This window comes from Tamandua tetradactyla, chromosome 1 (assembly GCF_023851605.1).
Source record: "Tamandua tetradactyla isolate mTamTet1 chromosome 1, mTamTet1.pri, whole genome shotgun sequence".
Taxonomy (NCBI): Eukaryota; Metazoa; Chordata; class Mammalia; order Pilosa; family Myrmecophagidae; genus Tamandua; species Tamandua tetradactyla.
Window position 1 is genome coordinate 132,269,797 of NC_135327.1, and position 14,120 is coordinate 132,283,916.

General features: G+C 35.3%; 1 protein-coding gene across 1 annotated transcript in view; it reads left to right on the forward strand.

Moving 5' to 3' along the window:
* Positions 1-214: 214 nt before the first annotated feature.
* The window catches only part of LOC143681366 (semaphorin-3D-like), a 137,842-nt gene continuing 123,936 nt past the window's right edge, over positions 215-14,120 (forward strand). The window contains exons 1-2 of the mRNA XM_077158359.1: positions 215-308; positions 1,181-1,292. The gene's annotated coding sequence lies outside the window, so the exon portion shown is untranslated. The remainder of the gene's footprint in view (positions 309-1,180; positions 1,293-14,120) is intronic.

Consider the following 14,120-nt stretch of genomic DNA (forward strand, 5'->3'; position numbering starts at 1 on the left):
AATTCTTTTTGCAACATAATAAATAATACTTGGCTTAGTTCTTTTTATTCCTTAAATTATACAATTTTGGGAATGTAATAATAGCTATAATGGCTCTGAAATTCTTAGGAGAGTAAATATGATCTATTTTTTCAACACTAGTTAGTCCTTCTTTCTTTCTTCCTTAACTCTCATTTGTTCCTTTCTTGCTTGCTTCCTACGCCCTAGTCACCTAACAGTTGCTGATATCTTACTGTCCTCAGGACAGTGTAAGGAAAAACACAAGACCTAGATTCTGGGACCTGCTCTCAAAGTGATTGGCTTTCAAGGTGATTGTGGTTACATCTAATCACTTGTATTCTGTCACTTGTGTCCTCATACATAACAAGAGTGAATTTGACAATATAATGATTAAGTTAGCATAAGACAGCATTTTATTGACAAAGTAGAGGAAAAGTAAGATACATCCAAAATGAAAGTTTTGGCACAGATTTAGGAAGTCCTTGAAAACTTCAGGAGTTTATCTTTCTGGTGTATGAAACATCAAACAGTTCTGCATTGCCTACTAAGTTAATTTTATCAAAATACCTTCAGAGGTATGAATGGGAATTGAAATGAAGGAGGCTGGAAAAGGAGCTAAAATGATATTGTAATAGTCCAGGAATTAGGTAATACAGACAGATAAGGATTGGAGCTTGGGGGAATTTGTGAGTCTAGCACTACAGATTTTGGAACCAACTTTAAAATCAGTGGCTGCTAAAAAGTATTTAGATTGAGTGTTACTTCCTGGGAATGCTTTTGTGGTTAATCCAGGCTCCTGTGCATTTAATGTGCTGAAAGATAGTATGGAATATTTGGGGATGAAGTCTTGGCAACCGCAATTTTAACAATCCTCTCAGTTGATTCAAATGCTTATAAGCGGTTTTGCAATTTTTAGATGAAAGAGCAGCCATTGTCAAAATAAGTGAATATTGCAGTCCAGGCAAAGTAGGAAAGGAAGGGACTGCCACTCGGGGTTAGTGGACTGAGCAAGTAGGATCCTGTGAGGCATGACTGGTGGCTGCGATGAGGGTAAAGATAGCGATGTTGTTAAAGAAGCAGGTCCACCAATATATACAGTTGGTGGGAAGGGGTGAAAAAAGTTAATGTAAGGGATTTGTGAGAGAGGCTAGGAATTCTGAGCTTCTGTTTTTGTGGCTAGAGAAAATTCTGGGTGATGTCGCAAACTGGTGTGCTTTGGGTGTCTAAAGTGGAAAGCTGTGGACTGAATATTGCTGAGGCGAAGAGTTACATCCCTGAAAAGCAAAGTATTGGTGAGTCTCTTTGTTTTGTTTTGTTTTCCCCCAACTAATGGTGATGTGTGTTCAATCCAAATTGATCTTTTTTTTCATTTACTGATGAATTGGAAAAGAGAAATAAGAAGGTTTTTGGAAGATCATCTTGGGAATCTACCAAAAGAATCAGACATCAGCGTATTACTGCAACTTAGACGACACATATAGAGTGTTGGTAGTTGTCAAATTGTGGAGAGAAAGACACAATGTTCAGTGGGGAGCTGCTTAGAGATACCAAAGAGTTAACCTATAGAAGCATTTTCCCAAGAACTTTAGTCTCCTTTGGAGCAATGAATTAAAAATGTCTTTATTAATACTGTGAAAACAATCAGAACCTCTCAACTTACGTCATATTATACCAGCATTGAAAAACGAACATGATAATTGCTATTTTGTTTGATATTAACAAAGTTATATTTAGTTATTGCCACATTTTGAGATTTCCTTTCTTTATCTACCCTCGCAAATAAAAAATGCACTTTTAACCTTATGAAATGAACTAGCCTTAAAACCCAGATCATTTTTTTTTTACTTTAACTAAAAAGGTAGGCTTGTGTCAGGGATAATGAGACTTTCTATATTTAAAAGTAGCATTTATTCCCGAAGTATCAGCCTCTCTGTACAGTGACCCAGTGTGTTTATCTATATAAAAAATAAAGTAAACCATTATGCAGACTCACTTCCATTTGAGCACTGTCGTGCCAAGTGTTAATGGCATCATATTCCAAAGAAAAATGTGTTTAGAACCATGACTTTTTGGGAAGTACGTCTTGTGGGAAGGTCCACAGTGTTTGTAAACCATATAAGATATTCACAGCCAGAACTATTTTCCTCTGTTATGCTAATGATTTTCCTATAGACAGTTTAGTGCTGTTTATAAGGAAATGTCTAGTTCTTAAATTTGTTAGATATCTTGGCCTTTTTCTTTTTTCCATGGACAGGCACCAGGAATCAAACCCAGGTCTCTGGCATGGCAGGTGAGAACTCTGCCTGCTGAGCCACCCTAGCCTTCCCTGGCCCTTTTTTTTTTTTTCTTGCTAGATATCTTTATATATGTTTACTTTATACTGAAAGAATATTGGTGATAGAAGTGATGGCTTTGTGGGGAGAGTTAATCAGTATGTAAATGGATAGAGTTTACTCATAGATTGGTATGCATTCTTAAACATTTCGATATTAAATTACAATGTAGTGAAGAAAAAGAGAGTTTTTCTTCAAGAGAGCCGTTTTGGACACTTTGACTCTGGAAAATCAAATTATTTCTTTAAGTTGGTAGACTCTATGTCTAGCATTCTATGAAATATATAAAATGTTATGTAAATACATGCTATATAAATATGTTATATAAATGCCACATTTATATATATAGTATATATAAATTTCATATTTATATTATATATGTTATATAATGTTATGTAAGTATGTTATAGAAATATTAATAATATTTGTTATATAAACATATTAATATATTATGTATATATAAATATGTTACAGTAATACATTATTTTGTCTTCATGTAACATTTCTAAGCAAATGTATAATCTGTAGGAAATAATAATTGAAATTACTAATCTTCTTCAGAAGAAAAATCAAAGTACTTCAGTAAGCCAGATAAATTTGGACTTAAAAGCACATCAGCTCTTGAGGCTTACTCTTGTGAAGCTAATGTAGGTAGCAGAGAAGCTCAGCCTACCTATAGGTATGCCTAAAAGGCACTTCCAGAGGACCTTTCATCGTTCAGATGTGGCCTTACTCTCAAAGCCCAACTCTGCAAGTGAAATCATTGCCCTCCCCTACTACATAGGACGTGACATCCATGAATGAAAGTCTCCCTGGTGGCGTGGGAGATGGCTCTGGAATGAATCCGGCCCTGGCACAGTGGGATCAACAATTCCATCCTGACCAAAAGGGGGAAAAGAAGTGTAACTTATAAAGTATCGGTGGGTGAGAGAGTTCAAATAGAGTCAAGAGGCTACTCTGAAATTCACTCTTATGCAAGTTTTAGTTAGACATTGCTACCTATCATAACCCCAACCAAAACCATTCCAGCCAATCCTAAAGAACATCTAGGGCAATATAAAAGATGTTACAAAGTTTCCATGCACTAGGGTAACTTTCCAGAAACCTGCAACCTCCAAATGGGTCCCTGGATCAGATAAGTCTTAAAACTTAGAAGGCCTAGCCTCTCCAGAACATCAGATAGTTCCATCTCCCTACCCCATTTTATTGACAGCACCTTCCAACTGTTACAATGGCCATAGCCCAAATAACCTTAAAGAGCAGGACAGAAAGATCAAAGATAATGGTAGAGTTATACAAAGAATTGTAGGATTTAACTAATGAATAGGATTACGGAATCATTAAATTAAAATTTCTTTTAGTCTCCAGTATCTTAGAGCAGCTAAAAGTAAAAACCTAAAATTGTGGGATTGTAACCCATACCAAACTCTGAAATCTGTTCTACAACTAATTGTTGTGCTGTGCTTTGAATTTTTTGCATATGTGCTATTTTTCACAAAAAAAGAAGGAAAAAAAGTTGATTGTGACGGTAAAAAAAATATTTATTTCCTTCTAGCCTCCTATATTCTGGAGTAGCTATAAGGAAAAATCTGAGATGATGGTATGGTAGCCCATGACAAGCTCTGGAATCTGTTCTATAACTACTTGTTGAATAGTGTTTTAAAAACTATCGCTTTCTTTCTTTCTTTGCTTTGTATATATGTTATATTATACAATTTTAAAAAGTTTATATGGGCAACAGTGGCTCAGCGGCAGAGTTCTCGCCTGCCATGCCAAGACCCGGTTCGATTCCCCGAGCCTGCTCATGCCAAAAAAATGTTTAAAAGAAAGCACATTAGCTAAAATAAAGGGTACTGCATAAGTATAATACATCATACTGTTTATTCATATTTTCAGTTGCTCAGCATTAAACTGTTGTTGACTGAGGCGCCTCTGCTTTTATGAAAAATCAAGTACTGTTTACATGTTGTGCTATAATGGGTACAAAGATTACCCTGGTGTTATGGGTTGAGATGTGTCCTCCAAAAAGGTGCATTTGATTCTGAACCTCCAGTACCATAAAAGGGACCTTATTTGGAAATATAGAGTCTTTGATGATGTGAGTGGTTAAGATGAATCCAAACTGGATTGTGTCGAGCTCTGATATAATACTACTACGTCCTAATAAGAAGTAGGAATTTGGACACACAGACACTGGGGAAAGCCCGTTAAACTGGAGGAGAGAAGAATTGGTGTGATGTTTCTAGAAGCCATGGAAGGCCAAGGATTGCTAGTAACTGCCAGAAGCTGGGAAGAAGCAAGGAAATATTCTCTTCAGGATTCAGAGGAAACCTTGCCCTGCCAACACCTTGCTTTTAGACTTTACCCTCCAGAACTGCGAAATAATAAACTTCTGTTCTTTTAAGTCATCTGCTTTGTGGTACCTTGTCACAGCAGCCCCAGGAACCTAAGACACCTGGTAATAATAGACTCCTTAATAGCTTTGCGTTGAAGAGCTAACTTCCTTTAGAAATAGATATCTGAACTAAAAAGTTAAACTCGCATGCTTGTAAATACTATACTTCTAGAAGAGAAATATAATTATTGGAACCTTTCTCAAATAATAAATGTTTCACAGTGTGGAAATCATAAATGAATCATTTACAAGAAACTTACTCCTTGCTAATTCTCCTTTAACTAAAGATTTGTGTGCGCGTGCCTATAACTCCCTTGTTGAAAATACATTAAGTTTCCGTGTGTCTGAGTGGTGTTAGGGATGTAACATGTGCCTGTGGAAAAGAAAATAACTAATTGACCCATCAGGGAGATAAAACTAAGACTGCAGCCCATAAGCACCAGGCTCTAATGGACAAGTTAACTGCCTCCAAGTGGTTTGGTACACAATAGTAAATATATTTTGTTAATTATTATCTCTTAACGGTATACTTTTAAATTACAAGAGAAAACAAAATTATGTATATCTTGCTGAAGTGTGTAGGGGTGAAGTGTATCAATATCTGCATCTTAGTTCAAAAACATTTTAAAAACACCAATGAATTGATGGATAGGTGACAGAGTACATACAGAAAAAGGTTCTTTGTGCATCCAGGTGTGGGCATATGGATGTTTGCTGCACAATTCTTTTAACTTAGTTATACATTTGAAAATTTTTGGAACAGAATGCTGGAAAAATAGTTGCAACATTAAAAAAAATATATTATGTCATTTTGTAAGCAATCATCTGATACAACATGAAGGGAGATGCCAGTAATAATGGCATCGTTCTTTATGAGTAGAAAGATAAGTTATGCTATATTTTAAAATAAGTATATTTTTAAAAAGTAAATCTCAGCTTTAGCCAAAGTTTGTTTATATTTATGCATTTTTTTTTAAAAAAAGGTTTTACCCTTTGCTCTAATTATTTTTTATGGTTGTCTATTATTTAGGGCCGACCTAAAGTTATCACCTTAGTTGTATTCTATTCAATGGACTTATTCAGTTTTATGGTTCTGTCTGGTAGACTTACAAGGTGTACTTTATACCGCACTTCTATTTCCCTATAAACAGAGAAACAATCCGTACTACTGTATTTCAAATCACTGCCATTCAGACCATTACTTCATTTGCAATAAATTCCCAAATAAACTGTGCAAGTGCATTTCAGAGATGCTCATTTCGAAAGTGTTAGTAAGCAAATGGAATAGAGAGAGCAGGCAGACCCTCCACAGGCGGGATTTGTGTGAGGTTTGATGCAATTCCAAGTGCAGCCCCTGCTATGTCCCGGAGGCTCTCTTCCATCGTAACTTCCATGTTCTTTTTTCCATCTTTTTTTAGAAAAATAAAATATTTACGCTTCCTATCAAAAGGTAAATATTATCAGCCATCGATTATGAACATCTGAGCTTTGATTAACTTATCTCCAAGTCAGTCCTAAAAGAATGGGGCAGAAGAGAGATCGGAGCTTAGAAATTATTTACTGCCTGTAACACCTGAACATTGCTCAATTCATTGGTCACAGAGGAGATGGACACTTCAAGACTAGACAATCTGGAGCAAGCAGGAAGGCACTGAATGCTGGAAAGAGAAGCAAGATAAGGGTCTCCTTGGGCTGAGGTGACAGGAGAGGAGGAGTCCACAGGGCTGTTTTCCAAGGCTGGCACTCTTTGGACAAGCTGTGTCCATGCCACATACAGTGTCTAGGGAGGCTCCATTGCTCCCGGAAGACTTGGAATTCAAAAGATGATTGAATCTCAGCTGTGCACCTGCGTGAAAAGCACTATAAAACAACTGTAGAGCCTTGAATCTCATTCTTTTACCTTGGCACTTTCCATTTTTCTCAGTCCAGTTACATTAAATATTCCTCATGATTTATAGCATCATGTTCTGTGATTCAGAAACTTGATCCCAGCTGTATGCAGTGACTGTGCCTGCTGTCCATCATCATTCTTGGGGCAAGTATTACTTGTATATTTTTAGGGAAGAAATATTATCAGTACCTATTAGGAAATTTAAAATTTGGGCAGCATTTTAAGTTTTGGACTAAATGACTTTCAAAGTTTCTAACTACATTTTTCTGTTCAGATGGACTACTTCTTTAGTCCATATGAGAGGCATTGTGCTGAGAGAAGGGTTTATACTAATATCTTCTCATTGGAATACTCTAACTGAAAGTAAACCCTGAGGTGCTCCAAAGCAAGTGCTTTGAATTAATTTCCCATTGTATTTCACTTTTGCATTTCAACACCCTCAAAATCCAGCTAAATATATAAACATTGTCTCCTTTAAAAACAAATATCCTATAGAAATGTGTGTTTACTCTCAGCCAAGAATCTTATCTGGATAATTAGAACTCAAGTAAGAGAGTCTGAAGAGGAGGTTATCCTTTCCTGCATGATAAACCATGGGTACTATCAGGTCCCCACGGAGGTTCAGGGCAAAAGGCTAAAGAAAGTTATATTAAGGTGAATATTCAAGAGTATACATTCATTTTTTGTTTGTTTGTTTGTTTTTGCATGGGCAGGCACCAGGAAACAAAGCCAGGTCCCCAGCATGGCAGGCAAGAATTCTGCCACTCAACCACCACGGCCCACCTAGTATAAATTCATTTTTAAATGAAAAGAAAGGCAGAAATTAAAATAGCAATGAGCTCTTCTTACCTACCACAGGCTGTATTAGTGTTGATCATTGAACTTTTATCAATGGTGGGACTTATCATTTGTCACTGACTTTTTTATAACTTTGAATTCAAATTTTGATTTTTTTCATTTTTCCCATCTGTTCCTTTTAACCCAAATTTTCTACAACCTACTGTGAAGATAAAATTTCAATGCCATTACACAGATTGTCATTTTATAATGTGTGACTGTGGTAACAAATTAGCTGGCTTTAGTTGTAGTGATAATTTGTTTAATTTTTATTAATTAACTGAAATCACTATCTAAGAGATAGTTGGGATTTGAGAGAATGAAACCCAGAACTAGCACCGGGCATTGGGTTATGTCTGGGACATTGTACTTTCTCTCTGCAGGAAGACTCCTAAAAATCTCTTATAGGGATCCGCCGATTGCTTTGGTTGTCCCCACTGCTTGCGAGAAAATCAGGAATTCTGATATTCCTCAATCTTGGGGTTAAAAAAAAAAATCTAAAGGAAGAAGTAGGAGAGGGCTGGTGATATGCGTGTATGTATATCCAGAATTTGCTGCTAAATTGATTGTAGGATTATATTCTCCAGTATTGATTATCAAATGCTTTCCAGCTAGATAGTTAGTAGCAAGTCTAAAAATAAAGATATCTTTACAGTAAACATATACAAGACTGATTCTTACATCCCATTCCTCCATTTTTTTAAATTTTGCTATCTGCTACTACACCATTTTTTTTAAAAAGGGTAACTAATTCCTTTGCATCCAGTAAGTATGGTAGCATGCTGTTTTAATTCACAATTGCTGAGTAAAGGCTTTTCTATAAAGTACTATGCAGATATAAGTAGATCAAATCACCCATACTACACCCCTGGTTTTTCTTTATTCATCTGTATTCTTATCTCGAAGTTTTGCATTCAAGTTATCAGAAATAGCTTCTCTTTGAAAATATCTTAAAATTTCTCCCCCAAATAATCTCTGCCATGTTTGTTGATTTCTTTTTTTCTATTTAAAATACTCAAGCAACTTGCTCAGTAAGAAGTTGCACGTCCTGGTGACTGCTTGTTCCTTTTTTGGCTTCTTACCCATGAGTTGTATTTTCAGTTACTCCAAGTCTCCAGCAAAGTAGCTCTTGAAATGCTTTCATTTTGCCAAACAAATGAAAACTTGAGTCCCCTTTATACTAAAAACTAACAATAGCAATAGCATTAAAACATGTAAATTTCTTATTGCATCACTGTTTGATTTATGATTTTGCTTTTGTTATACACTCCAAAAGAAAAAGTAATAATAACGAAAAGTAATAATAACAGCAAGTCTTCGATATGTTTTTCAAACTATCACATCGGTGTCAATACTTCACAGTTTGAAATTTGGCTTATTAGTTAATTAAATCATTGTTTCATTCTACAAAATAAATTGAACATATCTGAGATGTCAAGCATTTTTATGCCAGTTTGAGGGTAAAATAGAGGATAAAATGTAAAATCTTTGCCTCCAGAATTCATATAGTCAAATGGAACCATTCTAGGAAGAGAATAAACTCTCTTTAATCTCTTACGCCCAGAGGGAGAAACCAGTTTTTACTGTGAGATAGGGGGAAAGGGATTTCCCAGCAAGGTGATGTATTTTTTACCTTACACTTCATGTGATACAAAACTGAACACAACTTACGTAACCACCAGAATGTCTCTGAGGAACTTTTGTATGGTTTGCAAGCATATGCTTATTGCTTATGCAGACTTTTATCACTGGAAGCTAGCCTGCACTATCCATGACCATTGCGTAAAGGGGAGTTGAAGAGTATGGATTCTAACATTTTGCCCAACTTTCAAAGCAAGCCTCACATTCACCTATTTTAATGTTAAAAGTAATGCTTGATTTAGTTATTGGAAAATGTTTAAGTTTGGAAAAATCTATCAATCTGCCTTTTCAATAATACATTTTGTGAAATCTGAATATAGATCAAGTGTTTCCAGTTAAATTTAGCATGCAAGTAGAGAAATACTGTCGGTGTAAAATGTGCACTTGATTTCAAAGTCTTGGTTTGAAAAAAAATCTGATTAGTAATTTTTAAATTATATGTTGAAATGATAATACTTTTGATATGTTGAGTTAAATAAAATATATTGCTAGATTAGTTTTACCTGTTACTTTTTACTTTACTCATGTGGCTACAAAAATTTTAAATTACTCACGTGGTTTACATTTGATTGGACAACTGGAATATATACTTTTATGTTATTCTTATCTCTAGCCACTTTGAATGACTGCAATAATAATTTTAAAATGAACATTTACTTTAGACCTTATATGTGAGCCACAGTGTTAATAACTTTATTTGTATAATCTGATTGTACATGTATGCACCCTATCACATCATTTTTCTACCTAATGGCAGAAAACATCATGACTGTTACGTGGTAGATACCATGATCATTCTTGTGAATGGGTGAGATAAGTTTATTGAAAAGAGGAGATACAGTTTTGCAAGTTGTCTGAGATAAACTCATCCTTGATGATATGATTGCTAGCTAAGGTAACAATGTCTTAGAATTTGGCATTCCCAGAGAAAGTCTTTTGAATTCATGAGTATGGCTCAAGAGAAAAGTATTCAGGAAAAAATGTATAAGATGTGTTAAATTTATTTTGAGAAACCATCACACAGCCAAAAAGAGAGAAGGTTATTACATTGCTTGTCTGGGAATCTTTCTAGTGAGAGAGCAAAAGGAGCCATAAAATTAAAGAAAATATTGACAGGGTTTTTCAGACACTAAGTAATGCCATTCCTTTTCCTCTTATGAAGACCCTCTATGTGGGATCTCTGAAATAAAACAAATATCAAGAGCCTTTATTCTTCTTTCTAAAAGTTATCTGCATCCTGCTCTCTGAGATCCATGACCACTGTGAAGTGGGAGAAAATGTCATATTTCCATGGAGAACAATTAAATAAAAATAGGACCACCATGAGATAGTTGGATTCCTTATTTCCCTTATGTCGTATGTGTCTTTTATAGATAAATTATGACATCTTCAGAAAGTTTTTACTATGGAATTTTAAATAAGGTTGTAATTTCATGTCTAGAGTAATAAATTTTGGCTTTTAAGATAGTAAAATTAATAGGAATTATTCTTTGGCTCATACTGAAGTTATAGATGAAACAGCAGTTTCTCAAAATTTTACTAGATTTTTTTAATTGGAAACTCTATCGTATTGTTAAAGAAGTAACTTCTCTAGCTTTGATTAAGTAAATAATTCAAAAATTTCTGAGTTGGAGGAGAGACACCCAGCAAATTGTCCTTTGTAGTGACATCGAGATATTAATGGTAGGAATGCTAACACACCACCTAAATGTACCACCAGCTTTTCATAGTTCACAGAAGCACTCATTTTTATTTTGTGGTTTTGTTTTGAGAGGATGTTAGACATAAGTAGAAAATTAATGTATTAAAGCATTGTTTTAAATATATGGGTTTTTTTTTTTTTCACTCCTTTCCTATTCTCTTTCTTTGAGAGCAAAGTGCATGGCACACATCATAAATTAATACTGAGAAATCCAAATTTACCCCAATGGGTCTCTCAGTGACGACTTTATAAACTAGGCTCTTGTTTATTCTGTGTGTGGCCACTTTGGGTCTTAGTAACACCGACAGCCTTTTCCCAGATTTATGGGACTTGGCAAAAACCTTAAAAAAACAGAGCCCCGCTTCTCTCAATAGAAAACATTATTAGATACTAAATAAACATTAATTTAGCTTAAATGGTACTACTCAACCCACAGGAACACACTCTCGTTTAAATTTCACTCTGCTGGGTGGAATAATGTATGGGGAAAATGTTCTTCATATAGACTACAAAGACGTCCCATTTCAGTAAGAGTGAAGGCTTTGTCTTTGGCACACCTTTGTGCTCGTTCATGTGGGGAAGTTAATACATCATGTCCTCCCACTGCAGAAAGATCAAGAGGACACTCAGTCTTTCAAAAATTAGTACAGAATCCTTGCTAGCACAATGATTAATTTTCTCTCGATTCCAACAAAAGCTTTCAGAAGTGGACACATTATGCAGTTAGTTAACATGTGGTTTTCAGATAATTTATTAACTCTCTAGCAGCATTAAAATGTTAAAATGTTAAAAACATTTTTTCAGGATAACTTGAACCTAACCATCGCCAACAAGTCAATATCATGAAAAAAAAATCAAATAGGGGCTATGTTTGCTTGATTAAAAGTAAGTCTTGGGGAGGTGGCAATCAGATAGTGTGTTGTATCAGATTGATCCTGATTAGGACAAAGCAGCTGTAAAGAACAGTTTTGGAGCAATCAGGGAAATTTTCATATAGACTGGGTAGAAAAATAGAATAAAAATCTATTAACAGGCAAACTGGAGATAATTAACTTGAAAACAGGCTGCAAAATAGTGTATTTGACAAAATAGTGTATTTGGTATGATGTGGTGGTAAATGTATATATAAGTATAGAAAAATATGAAAGAATAAAGAATACTTTAAGAATGACAATCTTTGCGTGGGAGGATGGGAATATGGTGATTTTATTTTCTTCTTTTGCTTATCTGTGGTTTGTAACATTGTGCAGCACACATATAAATGTGCTATTTTATAATAATCAAATGCATTATTGATAAAAAATTAGCCAGTACTAAAATTTACCTTGATATTATATTAAGATATTTGTATATTGTGAAAGTACATAAAGGAACCCTAGATTTTAATCAGGGAGATGGGTAATGTCTCTTTGTGTGTGGGATAGAATCTAGTAGCTTGTTCTAATGACATGCAATGTTGTTTTCTTGATAGTAAAGAGTTAGTGGTATAAACTACATTCAGATTTTTATATCAAATATGGAACATTTTCCCTTTAGTAAGAAATACATTAAAGCAGAATTGTTCTTTTGAAGATTTTATCCTTGCTTTAAATTGTGTCATTTTTAGGGTAACACCAGATGTATAGCTCTAAATAAAATGAGAGCTTTTCAAACTCTTTTCTGTCCCATTCCTAGAAATGTTATACAATAATTCATTCTATGCTAAGCCATTCCTTCAGCAAAACTAAAGGAAACTTGGACAGAACAGATTTGGTACTTAATCAAGACTTCTTGGTCAGCAGAAGCAGGTGATAAGGTCTAGAGGTCTTGCAGATAACTAAATAATATATAACAGAGTCAGGATTACACGAGATATACATTTGAAATAAGAACTCTGTCTCTTAAGAGATTGGAAAGAACTGTGTGCTGATGTTTGAAGAGACTATGATGAATATATGAACTTTTTTTTAAACGTAAATCATCTTGCACACATTAGAACAGTAAGACAACTTAAAAACCATCTTCACTATCCCCTTCATTTAAAGATGAGGGAATTGCAAATTACAAAGTCAGAATAATTTGCCAACAATCACTAGTATTTTTTGTCAGAACTTAAACCAGAAGGCAACTTTTATGATGTCTAATATGGTGCCTTTTCCACTCTGCGTACCGGTGGACAAGAAGAACTGTGGAAATTTTATTTAATAAATCAATATGTATTACAGAAAATCATGTTAAGATTATGAATGAGGGCTTGGTGTTACTGACTTCTCCTGAATGACCAAGTATTTTCTTCTAAAAATTCAAGAACAATTACCTTAATCATATTAGTTTTTTCCTGTTGGTACTATGCTTACTTTAGTCCATAATATAATAGATAATAGATTTGTTTCCCCATGCCTGCCTATGTAAAAAAAAAAGAAAAGAAAACAGAAGGAGGTGACAGTCCAAGGGTTTCAATTCAGGTGTTAACTTGGCCAGGTTCTTCTTCTGTTGCTGTGGACTTAAATAATCAGCATGTGAAATTCATCTGTGGTTCACTACCTCTTCAGTCGGCTAAGGGGAGTGCCTTCCACAATGGGTGAAGCTTAAAAGGAGACGTTAGAAGAGAGAGAAACAGCTCAGCACAGTTCCTAGGAGCTCAGCCCAGCCCAGCACAATGCAGCTCAGAGCTCAGAGTTCAGAGCTGGCCTAGACACAAACGTTTGGAGATGCAGAAAGAAACTGCCTCCATGAAAGCTGTTTGAACCCAGAAGCCAGAAAAGAAGCCCAGGAGTCGTCTCCATGTGCCTTCCCAAATTAGTAAATTTGCAACTAAATAAATACCCTTTGTAAAAGCCAGTCCATCCCAGGTGTATTGCATTCCACCAGGCTTAGCAAACTAAAACTGGGTAAGCAACTCTGTTCTGGTCTCAGGTTTTTTCTGCTTGTTGCTCTGAGTTCCTTAGGGTGTTGTCCTCAGCTGCATTGTCATAGTTGCCTCCCAAGCATCTTGGAAAAAGGAGTGGAGTGGAGGCAAGCAGTTTAGTTTAAAGAAGTATTGAGTACATTACACACATTTTGAATTGGTGAGGATTTACTGATCCTGTCTCACCAACTGTGAGAGAAGATAGAAAATGTAGCTTCTACCACGTGCCCAGCTAAAACTCAAGGGAGTGAGAGGGCCAGTGGCGCGATGGATAACATGTCTGAGTATGGATCAGAAGATCCTAAAAGTCAAGGGAGTGTTGTTTTTTTTAACATGATGTAGGGAAGTTAATACTGGAGACACACCCATATGCCCATTCCAATCATATGACATAATTTCTTGAACACATACTCTTTTTCAAGGAAAACATTATG